We start from the raw sequence: 17,048 nt of genomic DNA on the forward strand, positions 1-17,048 counted from the left end.
GCCCCACACTACAAGAAGGATGTGGAAAAATTAGAAAGAGTCCAGCGGAGGGCAACAAAAATTATTAGGGGTCTGGAGCACATGGCTTATGAGGAGAGGCTGAGGGAACTGGGATTGTTTAGTCTCCAGAAGAGAAGAATGAGGGGGGATTTGATAGCAGCCTTCAACTACCTGAAGGGGGGGTTCCAAAGAGGATGGAGCTCGGCTGTTCTCAGTGGTGGCAGATGACAGAACAAGGAGCAATGGTCTCAAGTTGCAGTGGGGAAGGTCCAGGTTGGATATTAGAAAACACTATTTCACTAGGAGGGTGGTGAAGCACTGGAATGCGTTACCTAGGGAGGTGGTGGAGTCTCCTTCCTTGGAGATTTTTAAGGCCCGGCTTGACAAAGCTCTGGCTGGGATGATTTAGTTGGGAATTGGTCCTGCTTTGAGCAGGGGGTTGGCCTAGATGACCTCTTGAGGTCCCTTCCAACCCTGATATTCTATGATTCCCCATGATCTCCATCAGCAAAATAAGACTCTAATCCTGCAGCCACCTATGCACATGCAGAACCTTACACAGATGAGTAGTGACACTTGAAGTCAAATCCTGCTGATTTTAGAGAGTCAGGCCATGTCTACTCTACAAAATTATGTCAGCTGAATTTACGTTGGCATACAGCCATCACCGTTATTAAATCACTTGTGGGTGTGCACACTTGGCCCCTTGTGTCAGCGGTGCGTGTCCTCACCAGGGGCACTTGTGTAGACTGTATTGTCAGTCTGGTTATTGTGGGAGGGCTTGTGAAAGCCAATAAAAGTCCGTGTAAGCAACGCAGTATCTACACTGACATTGCACTGACCTAATTACATCGACCATGACTCTACGCCACTCAGGGAGGTGGTGTTATTAAATCGGCGTAGAGAGGCACTTACGTCAGCCAATTTAAGTAAAGACATTTCCACAGCTTGGTTGACATAAGGCAGCTTACGTTGACCTACGGTGTAGTATAGACCAGGCCTAAGTGTTTGCACTGTTTAAAGTCTGAGCCTGAGTCTGGTATGTAGAAGAGCTGAACACCACAACTCCAGCTGATGCTTTCAGGAGTTGTAGATACTCAGTAGCTCTGAAAGTCAGGCCAAACTTAGGCATGCAAAAACTGAAGCACCCAAACTCTGTGACCACTTTTTGAAAATGACTGACTTCATGTCTGAGGATCAGCAGAAAGCAGCAGGCACTGCCCTTGAACAAATTTACAGACCTAATACTAGAATTTAATTCAACACTGCCAAAGATCTTATAAGATCATTAGCTTAATTAATGCTTTTTGCCATTAAATATCACATAGAAAAAGGACTATGAGTTATTGGCCATTTGTCAAACCTCTGACAAAGTTAAATGACCTTTGTTTAATGGGCACGTTTGTTTGTTTAAAGTAAATTTTAGTGCTGTTGAAAAGTGATAGCTCCAAATTAGGTTTGATGTTCTTTATTTACCCAGTGAGTTTTACAGCTTGGATAGCAGTAGGTCAAGCTTCACACATGCATGACTCCCTGACAATGTGACCTAACCCTGACAGACAACCTCTGTCTCCTTAGTCTATCTCCTAAGACTGCCAAAAAGAAGGCAATTAATTCAGAGCATGTTATTCCACTGCATTTCTTTTCACTTATATCTCCTGGAAGTAATGATATACAAAGAGCAAATTCAGATTTGAAAAAAATGAAAAAACCCTACTACATGTACAAATCTATCCCAAATTCAGATTTATTGCAGAGACCATTGAGGGGTCTCAGGTAGAACTTGGTGTAATAATTTGAAGTTTTGAACAACTACAGCTTTACAAAAGTTGTTTGTTCCTTTTCCTAAATACTGAACCTCCAAAGCAGGGCCCCAGGGTTAATAGCACAAAAGAGTAACTAGGAATGACAGAAAATGTCTCAGTCCTGGTTTCATTTTCCTTTTTAGATAATGGAAGTATTGATTGAACTACCTGACATTTGGAACGATAAATGACAAGCCTTACACTCTTATATCCCCTTCTTATTTAAATGAATTTGATAACATCTGCATGTCATCCTCAGTTGCCTTCTCAGAGGAGTGAGATCTATAGATGTGCAAAGCAATATTACAAATCTCTTAAGGAGCAGGGGCAGCCAATTTTCTGAAGGGAGAGTCTCCTTATTCTTTCCTTTCTTTCATCAACACCCCACACTGAAGTGAACGTCCTTCATTCCACTGAGGTGGATCGAATGGAAATCTTCTTAGTGCACATCTGCACTTCTCCTGATCCATCCCGAGATTTTGCTGTGGAGTGAGGTCCAGTGCCATACTCTAACCTGGGGTACTTCTGCCAAGCGCCCAGAGGCAACCCATGGCAGAGAGAATGTGTTACAGTGTTAAACATCAGACCACCCTCTCCCTTGTAGATCTTCCATGTAGCAGAACATTTATATTACGGTAGCTTCCAGAGGCCCCAATCAGGATTAGGGACTCCATTGTGCTGGGCACTATAAATATACTTAAGTGATGCTTCCTGCCCCAGAGCCACCTGGCTGGCTACCCTGGTGTTCTGGGGTTAGAAAATTTGTCCAGAAATATTGGTTGGTGCTAGCAAGATTTTTTTTCTCTCCTCGTTCCAGGGAGCTTGTTCTTTCATTCAATGAGAAAAATAAAAGTTCCTCAACAGTGCCTCTTTCTTTCCCCCTTGAGGGTCTGTGCCATTCCTAGTAGAAGCTCCATTACTACTTTCAGCTAATAAAATATTATATTTGGCCTAGACTCTTGACTTGCCAGTTATCAGTCTTCAGTGTGGAACCTCAAAGGAATAGTCTAATAGTTCCATTTTATAGTGTCCTTTCAAAGACTAGAAGGGTAATGGCCTCCCCAAGGCATTTTATGAAGACTTATTAGGCAACCTGCAACAGATAACAGCAATAAAACAATTAGTTACATTCATCAAAATCACCTGAACAAATAGGGAGCAGCACTGTCAGAGTCGTTTCTACCAACATCAGAGGAGAATATAAATCTCTCTTAATATGTAACTTTAGGAGCCTAGGTAATAGACTTTTGTGCTTTGTCAGTGCTATATTTTGCTTTCATTCTCCAGTGCAATGGGTTGCTGACATGGGGTTATTTCTTTCACTTGCACAGTCTTGCCAGATTGTTGTTTGCATAGTTAGGGTTTTTTGGCCTCGTAACAGAAAGATGCTGTGATATTCACAATAAAATGTATTGCTTATCTAGCAGTGGGGAAGATGCACACTGCCTCCTAGCGCAAAGGGAATGTTACCAACTAGATTTAGACTGGACAGTGAAAGAAGAAGAATTGCCCTGAATGTAACTTGTGGATTTGTTAGGTCTGGGACATGATGCACTTTCATAAACATGCTGTAGTGAGATGGGATAAAATTACTTGGCAATCCAGTTAGTGTTAATAGAAATTCTCAGAGGGGTAGCCATGTTAGTCTGGAGCTGTAAAAAGCAACAGAGTCCCGTGGCACTTTATAGACTAACAGACGTATTGGATATTCACCCACGAAAGCTTATGCTCCAACATGTCTGTTAGTCTATAAGGTGCCACAGGACTCTCTGTTGCTTTTTAATAGAAATTCTGACTGCAATCCATGTATATGGGTGGAAAAAGTGAAGTAAGGAAGGAGGGTCAGGGCACTACCCTAGGACTTGGGAGACCAGCTCTGACTTTTGTATGACCTTAACCAAGTCACTTTGTCGCTCTGTGCCTTATTTTCCCATCTGTAAAATGGGGATAATAACACTTCCCTACCTCACAGGGGTGTTGTGAGGATAAATACATTAAAGATTGTGAGGTTTTCACCCCATATGATAATGGGAGTCATACAAGTATCTAAGATTGATAAGTGAAAATAAATGGATCATATCCTTTCTACAGATCAGATTAGAGCTAGTTGGATTTTTTTAAAGGAAAAATGCCATTTTCATCTAAATCAAAACATTTAGAAAACTCTGCTGATTTTGCCCAAATCTCATTTTGAAACAAACATGAATAAAATATTTCTGTAATCTCAAAATGTCCCATTTTGGCATTTCTGGAACAGATTTTTTTGTTTTGTTTTCAAGTGATTTTTGAAAAAAAAATCAATGTTTTTTATATCAATTTTTAAATGTCAAAATTAGAACAAACTGTTTTGCTTTTTATCAAAATGAAATTGATATATGTTTATGGAATTTTGTTTTATGGGTAATTTCAAAATTACTTGGTTTTTTAGTTTTTTAATGGAAAAAAGTTTGAAATAATGGAATTTCCCATGAAATAGAAAATTTAGTTCCCCCAGCTCTGATAAGAACTTTTCTACCACAGGGACAGCCTACAATTGTAGTCCCCATTAATGCTTTGTGGGGACATTTTCAGTTTCCCTTGGTTACTGAGCCTCTGATTCTCTGATCCTCAAAAATATATTTGAGCCATAAAGAGAATAAAAGAGCCGATCCTTGGCCCCAATTATTTTGTGCTTCCTCAGCAGGTAAAGCAGCCAGAAAGCTGCCCTAAAGGAGAAGCTGAGGATTCCCCTTTATAGGCAGGTAGTGTACAGCCAGTATAGCACAGTGGGGAAAGATCACGGCTGCAGGTGAGGATCTGGCCCTAGAAGGTGTTTTTAAGTACGTTTAATGTTGCTTTGAACTTATGTTGCTGCCTTCTTCCAAGGATATCAAATCACTCCACAAACAATTAGTAAGTACTAGTAAACTGACACACAGAGATAGCAAGGCCAAAATTTTCAAACTTGGATGCCTAAAGTTAGGGAGCTACATTCATACTGAGATGAAGTCTATGGAAGCTATGTGTCTTTGAAATTCAGAACATTTATTTAAGTGCATAAATATGGATTTACTGGTCTAATTTTAGATTTCCATCTTAGGTAATAGCACTCCAAGTCACATACCAAGTTAGTGAGAGCAGGGATGTCAGACCAAGATGTCAGACTCCTAATCACTTGATCCAATCTAATCCCTCCCTTGTACAGCAAGCAAAATGTTTTCCCTTCCAATCATTTCAAAGAATTCTTTTTCCTTAAAAACAAATCCCGATACTAAACACAAAAATAGGGGCAAGTATTATTTAACAAAGGAAGCATCACCTGACTTGAGCTTACCTAACACTTGACATTTGGAACGCTGTTGGAGTGAATAACTCACAAGAGGTCCCTTCATTTTCAAATGATTTTGTGTGTGCAACATCCACCTTGTAGCTTGTCTTCAGACTTTGTTGAGGATGCATTTCTTATGCTTCTTGTCTCTCCTTCCCTTTCTTTGTGCTGATCTTTCTATTCTTTTTAATGGGAATGTAATTCTTCTTTGCATTTGCCAAGGGAGTCATGTGGCTCTTCCTATTTTGTTGAGGTTTCTTTTCTGTTAGAGTAGCAAATAGACACCTACTAATTAAAGTAAATGTGCCCTCACTGAAATATATCAGTAGCATTTTGTTGATACTTTTGTTCAACTCCATACTTTAATATGGAAATTTACTTCTGCTCTTCATTTTACATTTAGCATACACATTCACTGTGTTGTACTGATTTTTTCCACTGTGGTATACTGACTTTCTGCTGTAATACTCAATTTTCATTGTGTTGTAGTGATTCAGGGAGCAGTTGTCTAGTGGTTATAGCAAGAGATTTGTTATGACATTCTGGGATGCAATCCAAACCACTGAGGGACCGTGTCACTCCTGCCCTGCAACCTTAGGTAACTCACATTGCTTTGCTGTTGTAGTTTCCAACTTGGGTCACTCACAATCATCCTGCCAGCGTGCATGTCACAGCCCTGGTCCAGCAACTCTGACCCCATTAGCTAATCCACACCACTCCAGCTACACTGTAGTTTCCAGCAGCCTTGGTTACTACATGCAGGATGACCCCAACGCAGTCTCAGTCCCAGATCCCCCCCCCCCCAAAATGTGTTCTGCACTGCCCAGCCCTCTCCTGAACAGTTCGGGTATTTTAGGTCCATTGCCCGTCTAAGGGAACAATATCCAGCAGTTTACTACCCTAAATGGAGTTACTACAACAATTCACAACACTGGATTAATTTTGATTAAAGAATAAAACAAGTTTATTTAACTACAAAGAGATAGATTTTAAGTGAGTACAAGTATAGAGTAATGAAGTCAGAAATGGTTACAAGAGAACTTAAAATGCAATGCTTTCTATGACTAGAACTCAACAAACTAGACTTCGTTCAAGGTGAAGTCCCTCTCCACATGTTTCCAGTAACATTGCTAACCAAATTCTGCTCCCAAAGTCCACAGGCTTTGTGTTCTTAGGTGAAAGATAGAGATGGATAGGGACAGATACCTTGGGTGTTTTTGCCCCTCACTTTTATAATTCACTCACCCTCTGAAATGCTTTTTCCTAAGGTTTACCCCTAAATAAAGGTCATTCCCGCTCTGAGGACATAGACAAAGAGTTTTGCGATGAAAGAAGTTCAATACTGTTGTTTGTTAAAATGCAGATCACTTTGTTCCTGTCCCCGTTCTTTGTCAAAGAGTGGCCACTTGACAGGTGATTGCCCATCAACTTTGACGACACCTGGCTAGCGACCTCAGCTTGTCGTTTTTCTTTAAGAAACTGGTTTACCCAGACTTGTCTGGTAAACACATTTCGTACCTAATTTCAGTTTATGTTTATAGCTTTACATAGAATATGGTGCACACATTTCATCATATTATTGACCAGCAAGTTATTAGTTTTCAAATGATACTTGACAAGGCATATTTTGTACAAAGATTCTTAAAATAGTGTGTACAGTGTGAATGCAGGATGCATTCAGTCTCACTGATAATCGCTGAAGAACTGGTTTCTTGTTCTTGCCTCTGACACTGATTTGCTATGTGACCTTGTGCAAGTCATCAGTGGCCTTATTTTCATAGCACCTGAACATTCTTAACTGCCACCAAAGTCAACAGGAGCTGTAGATGCTCAGCACCTCTGAAAATCAGGCCATTAGGGTGGGTATTGTAGGGTTACCACCTCCAGTACATCTTCTCATGTCCTGAGGTAGTTCAGCAGGCACCCTGCCTCAATTTACCTCTTCTTCTTTGTTTTGGTCCAATGCCCTCCGGGGTTGGTGTGAAGGTTTGGGTAGGCTTCCTTGCTGGGTTGTAACTCAGTCTCACTCTCTGGGAACCAGGAGTCTAAAGCCTTCCTTCCAGGGGGTGGGGGTGGGGTGGGTACCAATTCCAATAATTCCCTCTTTTAAGGGCAGGAGTCCACAGCCTTCCACTTGAGGCTGAATCACAATTTGATCAGCCTCTTTCCCCTTGCATCAGGAGTCCATGGTCCCCTCATAGCAGGGTTAAGATAGATGCAGTTTCCCTCCTTTGATCAATAATCTATAGCACTTGTCCAAGGGCTTGGTTAGAGTAAAGCAGTCTCTTCCTCCACTCCTCCTCGGATAAGGAGTTTATAGCCCACCTCCCAGAACTGGGTTGCAATTCCTGCCAACTTCTCTCCAGTTGGTCCCTATTTTCTACTCAGTCCCTTTTCCTTGTAGGCTTCCTCCTTCTGCTAACATCTGTTAGGAGGAGAAGGAAACATATATATTTTCCTCATCCCAGTTGACTTAGAGACAGGAGTCCTGCCCACTCTACACTAAAGGGCTCTTGGTCCCAGGTCTTTAAGAGATAGGGTTTTTTCCCCAACCATTAATCCTGTGGGACCACCTTCTTTCTTCCCATTCCAGTTTCAACCACTTCTTAGGCCTTTTTTATTCCCACATCCCCAAAATGTGGTCATCTGGCCCACTCTGGGCTTAAAGGGTGACTGGGCAACAAAATGGCAGATGAAATTCACTGTTAATAAATGCAAAGTAATGCACGTTGGAAAATATAATCTCAATAACACATACAAAATGATGGGGTCTAAATGAGCTGTTATCACTCAAGAAAGATCTTGGAGTCATCGTGGATAATCTTCTGAAAACATCTGCCCAATGTGAAGTGGAAGTCAAAAAAGCTAACAATGTTGGGAACCATTAAGAAAGTGGTAGATATGATAGAAAATATATCTCTTGCCACTATATAACTCCACAGTAGGCCCCATACCTTCAAAACTACATGCTGTTCTGGTTGCCCCATCTCAAAAAAGATATATTAGAATTGAAAAAAATACAGAGAAGGACAACAAAAATAATTCGGGGTATGGAACATCTTCCATATGAGGAGAGGTAAAAAAAAATGGGACTTTTCTTCTCAGAAAAGAGACAACTGAGGGGGGATATGACAGAGGTCTATACAATTATGACTAGTGTGGAGAAAGTAAATAGGGAATTATTATATACCCCTTTAAATAACATAAGAACCAGGGAACCCAATGAAATTAATAGGCAGCATGTTTAAAATAAACATAACGAGCTACTTCTTCACAAAATGCACAGTCAACCTGTGGAACTTGTTGCTAGGGGATGTTGTGAAGGCCAAAAGTATAACTGGGTTAAAAAAAAAATAGATAAGTTCACGGAGGATAGGTCCATCAATGTATATTAGCCAGAATGGTCAGCAACTCCTAAATAACTGACTGCTAGAAGCTAGTACTGGGGAACAGGGGACTGGTCTATTGAAAATTGCCCTATTCAGTTCATCCCATTGGAGGCATCTGGCACTGGCCACTGTTGAAAGACAGGATACTAGATGGGCTAGATGGACCATTGTTCTTACCCAGGATGGCCATTCCTATGTTTTTATCTGTATTGATTTTATCTTAAGAATAAATGTGATTGCTTATTGTGATGGGGTGTACCTACCCCACACCAGCCCCGAAAGGGTTAACTCTGCTTGGCAGGCTGAGGAAGCCCCACGCCTCTGACCCTGCTGGTCATGCTCAGCCTGGATGAAGCATATAAAAGGTAGCCGCCCAGCTCAGGAGGCTGCCGATGGGCAAGGATGCAGGCTGCAAGAGCCCTGCAGCGAATTGCTACAAACTCCGACTATGGCTCACAGAGTTCCTGACTGGAGACTCCAGGCTGCCCAACGAGCCCAGAGAAAGGCCGGCACCAGTGAAAGCCTGGCCATTTGAGGACCCTAGAGACTCAGGGGACCCAGGGAGTTTCAACGAGGGGGGAAGGGTAAGAAGCAGCCCAGGGGACTTGAACTCTTCGCTCTTCGCCAGTCAGCGTGTTTCAGGAGGATCCCTGATGACTCAGTGGTGAGCACTCCCACCACCACCAGGGACCTGGGCTGGGGCTTGGAGAAGCAAGGAGGGCCCGAGCCCCCTTACCTAGAGCATCACACACCCCTGAGTGGCGCCGCTCTCCCACAACGGGCCAACCGGCCACGCAATCTGACAGAGGTGGGCTACTTCACTGACTCCGGCCATTGGGCCACTGCCCTGACGGGAAGGGCCGTTTACTGACTATGGCCACTGGGACACACTGTCCTGATGGGACGGGCCACTTACTGACTCTGGCTATTGGGCCATGACACCCTGAGGGGAAGGGCCGCTCACTGACTCTGGCCATTAGGCCACACCCTGATAGGAAAGGCCGCTTATTAACTCTAGTCACTAAGTAATATTACCCCATGTTACAGTAAAGGTCATCAGCATAGGACCTAACCGGCTGCTGAATTGCCTCTGCAGCAGGAGGCGGAGCAGCAACAACAGCAGGCTCAGCTGATGCAGCCGCTAGCCAATCAACATCTGCTGCAGATGACCCAGCATCAGGAGCAACAACAGCAGCAGCTCTGAGAGTTGGCAACCCAGCACCAGACCCAGCAGGAACGCCTGGTCCAGTACATGGTGATGCTGTTGCAACCATCAGGACCGGCAAGGCCTGTCCCTGCAGGGGCAAGGCAGTGGCATAGCCAGGTGGAGGGAACAGGGGGAGCAATAAAAAAAAAAAAAAAAGGCGCCACCCACTGTGGCACTTTTACTCACCCAGCGGCGCTCCGGGTCTTCGGTGGCGGGCCCTTCACTCGCTCCAGGTGTCTTCGGCAGCACTGACGGTCCCGCCGCCAAAATGCTGCTGAAGACCCAGAGTGAGTGAAGGTCCCGCCGCCGAAGTGCCGCTGAAGACCCGGAGCACTGCCGGGTGAATAAAATAAAAGCGCCACAGAGGGTGGCGCCTTTTTTTTTTTTTTTTTTAATTGCTCCCCCGGGTGATTACAAAGGGGCCAAGAAATTGACAAGGTGCTACTTGTGCTCAGTGGGGGAGCAGCTGCCCCCCCAGCTATGCTAGTGGGGCAAGGCTGTGGGACCCCCCTGGCAGGACTGCCGGTGTGCCTCACCAAGATGGGGCCTGCTGTCAACTCTGAGGTTCCTTGTCATTTTTGATAGGGTCGCTACGGCCGCCCGTTGGCCTCCAGAACACTGGGCCACACTACTGGCCACTTATTTGACCATCCAGGCGCAAACTGCCTACCGCATCCTGGCTCTACGGGAGGCCTTCGACTACTCCCGTGTGAAAGCCACCATATTAGACCATACTGGCATTAGTCCAGAAACTTATCGACAGCAACTTCCCAAATAGCGGTACCCACCGGGAGCTCGACCATGACCATGGACTTGCGGGACTACTGCTAGAGATGGCTGAATCTGGAGAATTTAACCGGGCCACAGATGGCAGAGGCCATAGCTTTGGAACAATTTACACAGATCCTCCTGGCTGGGGTGAAGGAATGGGTGCAGTGTCACTGCCCGGCAACCCTCAACAAAGCCGTCTCTTCAATGGAGGATTACCTGGCCGCTGAAGGACCCAAACAACGACCCCCCAAACCCAGTACCAGGTTTACAATGGCACCACTGGTGCCATGGAGCCGGGCCCCTGCTCAAAAGGGGCCCCGGCCTGGTACAGCCCACTCCACTTGCGCTGCGCCTGGAGCAGCTGGGTCCTCTCTACCTCCTCCCCCCAACTCCTTCCCTCACCATTTGCTCCTCTCAGCTGGCCAGCCAGGGCTTCTCTCTGCCCCTGGCCCTGCCTGCTGGCTCCTCCCCGCCCTCTGCCTCCCTCACCCACTGCTTGCTCCTCTTGGCTGGTGACCGGCTGAGGCTCCTGTCTGCCCCCAACACCAGCAGGCTGCCACTGGTGGAGTCAGGGGCAGAGAGGAGCCCTCAGCTGCTGCCCCTCTGGCCGGGCTGGTGACCATCCGCTTTGGGTTCCCCGGGGGTGGGGCCCACCTCTCCCTGCCGCTCTCTGGAAGCGACAGGCTTGGGAAGTTGGAGGCTGCCTCTCTTCCCCCGACCATGCAAGGAACTACCTCGTCCACCACGAGCACCATCAGTGCCAGGCAGGTAGGGCTGGGTGGGGTTCCAAGGGACGGGGCCGCTCTGTGCTCCCGAGCTTCAGTGGTCCTGCCCCTAGCACTGTGCTGGGAGCGGGGGATCCCTGCTCTGCACTGGCTCTGCAGGGTCTGGGGGCAGGGTGTGAGGGAATGGGTCTGTGGGGGGAATACTGGGATGTGAGGGGGTGGGAGGTGCTTGGCAGTGGGGGAGGTCTGTGTATTTTGGGGTGCTAGGCAGTCAGGGTCTGTTGGGGGGCACGTTGTGTAGTTGTGGTGGTGGGGCTGAAGGCAGGGGGCACTGGGCAGAGGTGGTGTTCAGGGCACTGTACATTTGTGGGGGGGTGTGCTGGGCATAGTGGGTCCAGGGGATGCTGGGGGGGGGGGGCTGTGTGGTGCAGCATGGACCCACCCCTACGGGGAAGGGGCATGCTGGCAGCATAGGGCTTGGCGAGCTAGTGTGTATCTGGTAACTGCCAGTTTGTAAACAGTGCCCTCATACTGGGCAGGGCTACCCCCACCGTGCCATGCCCCATTGCCCCTGGCTGGCCCCTCGCTCCAAGGACCGACCGACCTCCCCATGCCATGTTCCATTGCCCCCATAGGGGCCCACAAATATGTTTGGAGCTGGGTCCAGAAAAAGTTAATCTGGCCCTGCCCACAACAAAAGGAGCAACTGGACGAAACCGGAACCCAGAGCCCCAACAACCGAGGCCGGAGATGGGAAGAGTAAACCCAGTGTAGCAGGACCCCCACAGAAGGCTGTTAGGAGTCAGGCGTCATGCTTAACCATGCGAGGTGACGGAACTCCCCCTGGCACATCAGGGTCTCTAGGACATGACCTGTGGGCTGAAATGCCCAAAGATTGCTATTCTGAGTATGGACAAGAGGGGCACTTTTGGTGGGATTGTCCATTCATGGACTGTGCCTATGACCAAGCGTGGACAGAGGACCGCTGGGCTTGGAAAAAGGACCCGACCAAACTCCTTCTGCCCGGGTAGGTAGACGGCACCCCAGTGACTGCCCTCATTGACTCCGGCTGCAGCCAGATGCTAGTCCAGGCCAGCCTGGTGGACCCCCCAGACCCTGAAGCGACACCTATATCTAGGGCTTGGCTGGATACTACAGGCGGTTCATGCCAGACTTTGCCATGATAACTGCCCCCTCTCCAACCTCACAAAGAACTCCCGGCCATGGAACATCCAGTGGTTGGGGGATTGTGAAAGGGCCTGCCAGACCTTGAAAGAGTGACTCAACCAGGAACCTGTGCTATTCCAGCCAGACTTCTCCAAACCCTTTATTTTACAAACAGACGCCTCAGAAGTGGGAAAGGATGCAGGCTGCAAGTGCCCTGCAGGGAGTTGCTACAAACCCTGACTACAGGACTACAGCTTACAGAGTTCCTGACTGGAGACTCCAGGCTGCCCAACGAGCGCAGAGAAAGGACAGCACCGATGGGAGTCCAGCCATTTGAGGACCCTAGAGACCCTGGTAGTTTCGATGATAGGGAAGTGATAAGAAGCAGCCCAGGGGACTTGAACTCTTCACCGGTTAGTGGACTGGGGTCCTGGTCAGTGTGTTTCAGGAGGATCCCCGCTGACTCGGGAGGATCCCCACCACTATCAGGGCCCTGGCCTGGGACTCGGAGGAGCAAGGAGGGCCCAAGCCCCCTAATCTAGGCCGCCACAGCCCCCTGAGTAGCGCCCCACTCCCCCAATGGGTCAACCAGCTGCGCAATCTCACAGAGGTGGGTTGCTTCACTGACTCCGGCCATTGGGCCAGGCTGACCTGACGGGAAGGGCTGCTCCCTGACTCTAGTCACTAAGTAATACTACCCCATGTTACAGCCTAGAGCCTAACCGGCTGCAGAATCACTTCCACCTTTCCATTTATCCCTATGTAACCCAACACACCGTGAGGGGGGTGTACCTACCATGCAATACTTATTGTGGTGCGGCGCCTCCTGCTGGTTGTCCTGGGAATGAGCTCTTCCAGCCCAGAGCGCCCTATGCAGGCCAATGTCTCTCCCGGACCCCGGTGCCCCTCTACGTCAGGGTTCTGCCCCTGGCAATAACCCACAATCTCAGTCTCCCCACCCAGGGAAACCCCCAACCCTCTATCCCCACCTTGCCTCAGTGTCTACTGCCAGTGTCCATCTAGCCCCCGCTCACTGGAGCAGACTGCAGTCTGTAAACCACTCATCATTGGTAAGGAGGGTTAGGACCTGCTGCCTTTGCCTTTCTCTGGGCTGTGCCCCTGCAGCCCCAGTATCTTTTCAGCCCTTTAAGCAAGGCCTGCAACCTAGGGTTTTTCCTGGCTGGAGCTCTCCAGCTCCCGCTGCCTTTCCCCAGCACTGCTCCACCTCAGGTACCCTTCTTAGCTCTCAGGCAGCCCAGTCCTCTCTCAAAAAGCTAGAGAGAGAACGTCTTGTGAGCTTCTGGCTCACAGCCCTTTTATAGGGCCAGCTGTGGCCTGATTGGGGCATGGCGTCAGCTGTGGCTACTTCACCAAACAGCCTTTCCCAAGCCACAGCCCTCTCCAGGGCTGCTTTTAACCCCTTCAGGGCCAGAGCGGGGTAATCACCCCGCTACACACCCTCCCCCTTAAGACCACACACAGGGCAGGGGGGAGAGAGAATCCCTATTGCCCCAGGGTCCCTTGTAGCTGGGCCCACAGGGAATCTCTCTCCTACCATAGGCTCTCCACCATCTGGAGCAGCCGGCTCCCCTCTTTCATTTCATTGGGTCCCCATCATAGCCTGTTCAGCTCCCACGTGGGTTCCCCTCCCAATTTGGGTTCCCACCATAGCCCTCCCAGCTCCCGTATGGGTTCCCAGGTTTGTCTGGGGCCTCTCTGCCCCCGACCGGTCCCTGTTTGGGGCTCTGGTCTTCCCTGTCCCCCTAGCCCGGGCAGGCTCAGACTGGGCCCCTTGGTTGGCGCTCCCCCTTTTCCTCTTAGGGCAGTGCCTTTTGAGATGGCCCTTAGTGAGGCAGTGGAAGCACCTCTTGTGCTTTCCCTTTGCCACGGCCCTCCCACAGTTTGTTTTTGGCCTAGCCCTTCCTTCAGGGTTAGCCTGGGCCCTGCAAGTCCCGTGAGGGCACTGCCTCTTTATGTACCTGGGCTCCCTACAGGCCCAACATATTCGGGGGCCCCCTGTTACCCTCACAGGGAGTGCGCTCCCAGTTCCTGCTTTTTCCGGGTGAGGCCTCTGAGCTCCATCCCGGTAGGGACACTCCCTCCTGTAGTGTCCCAGTCGCACACAGGCGAAACTGTTCTTGGGTCCAGGCCCTGGCCTTCTGCCCTTGGTACCTGGTCTCTCATATGGTCTGGGTGTCCACCCCCGTAGCAGCCGGAACAACCCCTTCTGCTGCTCGGTGAGCTGGGCCACCCATAGGGTGACCAGACGTCCCGATTTTATTGGGACTGTCCCGATATTTGCTTGTTTGTCCCGCGTCCCGACCAATGTGCGGTCGGGACACTGGACAAACAAGCAATTTTGCCCTCCCGGAAGGACTCTCGCCCCACCCCCACCCTGACTCCGCCCCCTCTTCCCCCCATTGGCTTCCTCCCCAAATTCCCACCCTGGCCCCGCCTCTTCCCCAAGCACGTGGCATTCCTCCTCCCTCCCAGACTTGCCGCTGTAATGGTGGCAAGCCTGGGAGGGAGGTGGTGGTGGTGTCGAGGCTTCCAGTTCCCGGAGCTTGTGAGTACGGGCACCGGGTGGGCAAGGGGGCTGCTCCCCCAGGAGGGAGACGGGGGGGCTCCGGACCCCAGCAGCGGCAGGGGAGAGTGGCTCAGGGCTGCACGAGTGGCCATGTAAAGTTTATCGGCTCGGGGTGGACCCCGGCCGGTCCTCGCCCCTGTAGGGGGGTGGTAAGGAGTCGAGTCCCCCCCTCCCCCTGGCTCCTCAGCTGAGCCACCCCGTCTCCCTCCTGGGGGAGTAGCTCCCTTGCCTGCCTGCCCGGTGCTTCCAGCTCCAAGAACTGGAAGCCGGCCACCACCCCCTCCCTCCAGGCTTGCGTGGGCATTACAGCTGCAAGCCTGGGAGGGAGGAGGAATGCCGCTCAGCTGAGGAACCAGGACAAAGGGGGAGGGGGGACTCGGCTCCTTACCGGGCCTGCGGCGGCTGGCGAGAAACATGCTGGCGGGGCGCGGGGATGCTACCCCCTACAGGGCAGGGCGAGGAGCTGGCCGGGGTCACCCCACAGCTGATAAACTTTACATGGCCACTCGCGCGGCCCTGAGCCGCTCTCCCCCCGCTGCCGGGGTCCGGAGCCCCACGCTCCCACTCGGCTGCGCTCCAGCGGCTCCTTCCCTGCAGGGCGGTGGGACACGCCGCATGTGCCTGGGGCCTGCTAATTCCCCCGGCACCTGCAAAAGGGCTTTTTTTTTTTTTACTTTTTATTTTCTTTTTTGCTCTGCCCCCCGCCCCCGCTTCCCAATATTTCATGTCAGTGATCTGGTCACCATAGCCACCCAGGCCCTCCAATAAAAGTCCATCCTTTTTCTCCATCTTCCGTTTCTCCAAAGTTCTGATCCAGGCAATAATCCCACAGTCCTTGCCCTGCCCCTTGTATCAGGGGCAGACTGCAATTGCCCACATTCTCCACCACGTGTGGCAGGGCGACGACTCACCCGGCAGCGTCTCCTGCTGGTCATCCACGGAACTAGCTCTTTTCCAGCTCCGGAGTGCCCTCTGCAGGCCTGTGTCTCACCTGCTGCTGGCCCCCCGTGTCCCTCCCAGACCTCGGTGCCCCTCTACATCAGGGTTCTGCCCCTGGCAATAGCCCACAATCTGGGTCTCCCCACCCAGGGGAACCCCCAACCCTCTATCCCCACCTTGCCTCAGTTTCTACTGCCAGTCTCCATTTAGCCCCCACTCACTGGGGCAGACTGCAGTCTGTAAACCACTCATCATCAGCAAGGAGGATTAGGACCTGCTGCCTTTGCCTGTCTCTGGGCTGCCCCCCTGCAGCCCCAGTACCTTCGGCCCTTTAAGCAAGGCCTGCAGCCTAGGGTTTTTCCTGGCTGGAGCTCCCTAGCTCCCACTGCCCTTCCCCAGCACTGCTCCACCTCAGGTACCTTCTTAGCTCTCAGACAGCCAAGTCCTTCTCTCTCAAAAAGCTAGAGAGAGAATGTCTTGTGAGCTTCTGGCTCACAGCCCTTTTATAGGGCCAGCTGTGGCCTGATTGGGGCGTGGCGTCAGCTATGGCTACTTCCCCAATCAGCCTTTCTCAGCCACAGCCCTCTCCAGGGCTGCTTTTAACCCCTTCCGGGCCGGAGTGGGGTAATTACCCCGGTACACTTATAAAGAGCTGTGTGGTAACTTATAACTGTGGTAATTACACTGTGTAAAAGGCAGTACAGGCCTGCTTACTCAGTTTGTCTTTTGGTGAGGATATCACATCGTAGTTAGTGAACTGTGCAGCCTGGAAATACCTTATGCAAGTGAGTGAGAGATGTTTGTCTCCACCGAAAAGCAGTGACAGCTGGTGAGCCTGGAACCTAGAGTGGGTGCCCTTGCTGGACCACAGAGGGGAAATACCAGTGTAGTTACCCTGAGCTGTAACATCCCTATTTTTGATAACTTCTATATAACTTTTGCGCAAGCAAAAGCAAGCTTTCTGTATACCTTCATGGTGAGTTACATTTTCTTAACTGTCTCCAACCTGCGTACCATTTCTTGCAATTTCAGTTACAGCATAGCATAGCAGAAAGTGTCTTAAAATGGATTGCGAAAATATGTTATGCTCTTTTACTCTTGAAAACAATTTGAATGATATCTGCTAATAAACTCCTATTATCTTTCTCTTA

General features: G+C 49.5%; 1 long non-coding RNA gene across 1 annotated transcript; it reads right to left on the reverse strand.

The window, feature by feature from the left end:
* Nucleotides 1–1,469: 1,469 nt before the first annotated feature.
* On the reverse strand, nt 1,470–16,357 carry LOC135982743 (uncharacterized). The gene is made up of 3 exons (XR_010600290.1): nt 15,870–16,357; nt 5,119–5,374; nt 1,470–2,898 (listed from the first exon to the last, which is right to left on the reverse strand). It is a non-coding gene; the product is annotated as an uncharacterized LOC135982743 (long non-coding RNA).
* Nucleotides 16,358–17,048: the final 691 nt, after the last annotated feature.

Source organism: Chrysemys picta, chromosome 4 (genome assembly GCF_011386835.1).
Source record: "Chrysemys picta bellii isolate R12L10 chromosome 4, ASM1138683v2, whole genome shotgun sequence".
Taxonomy (NCBI): domain Eukaryota; kingdom Metazoa; phylum Chordata; order Testudines; family Emydidae; genus Chrysemys; species Chrysemys picta.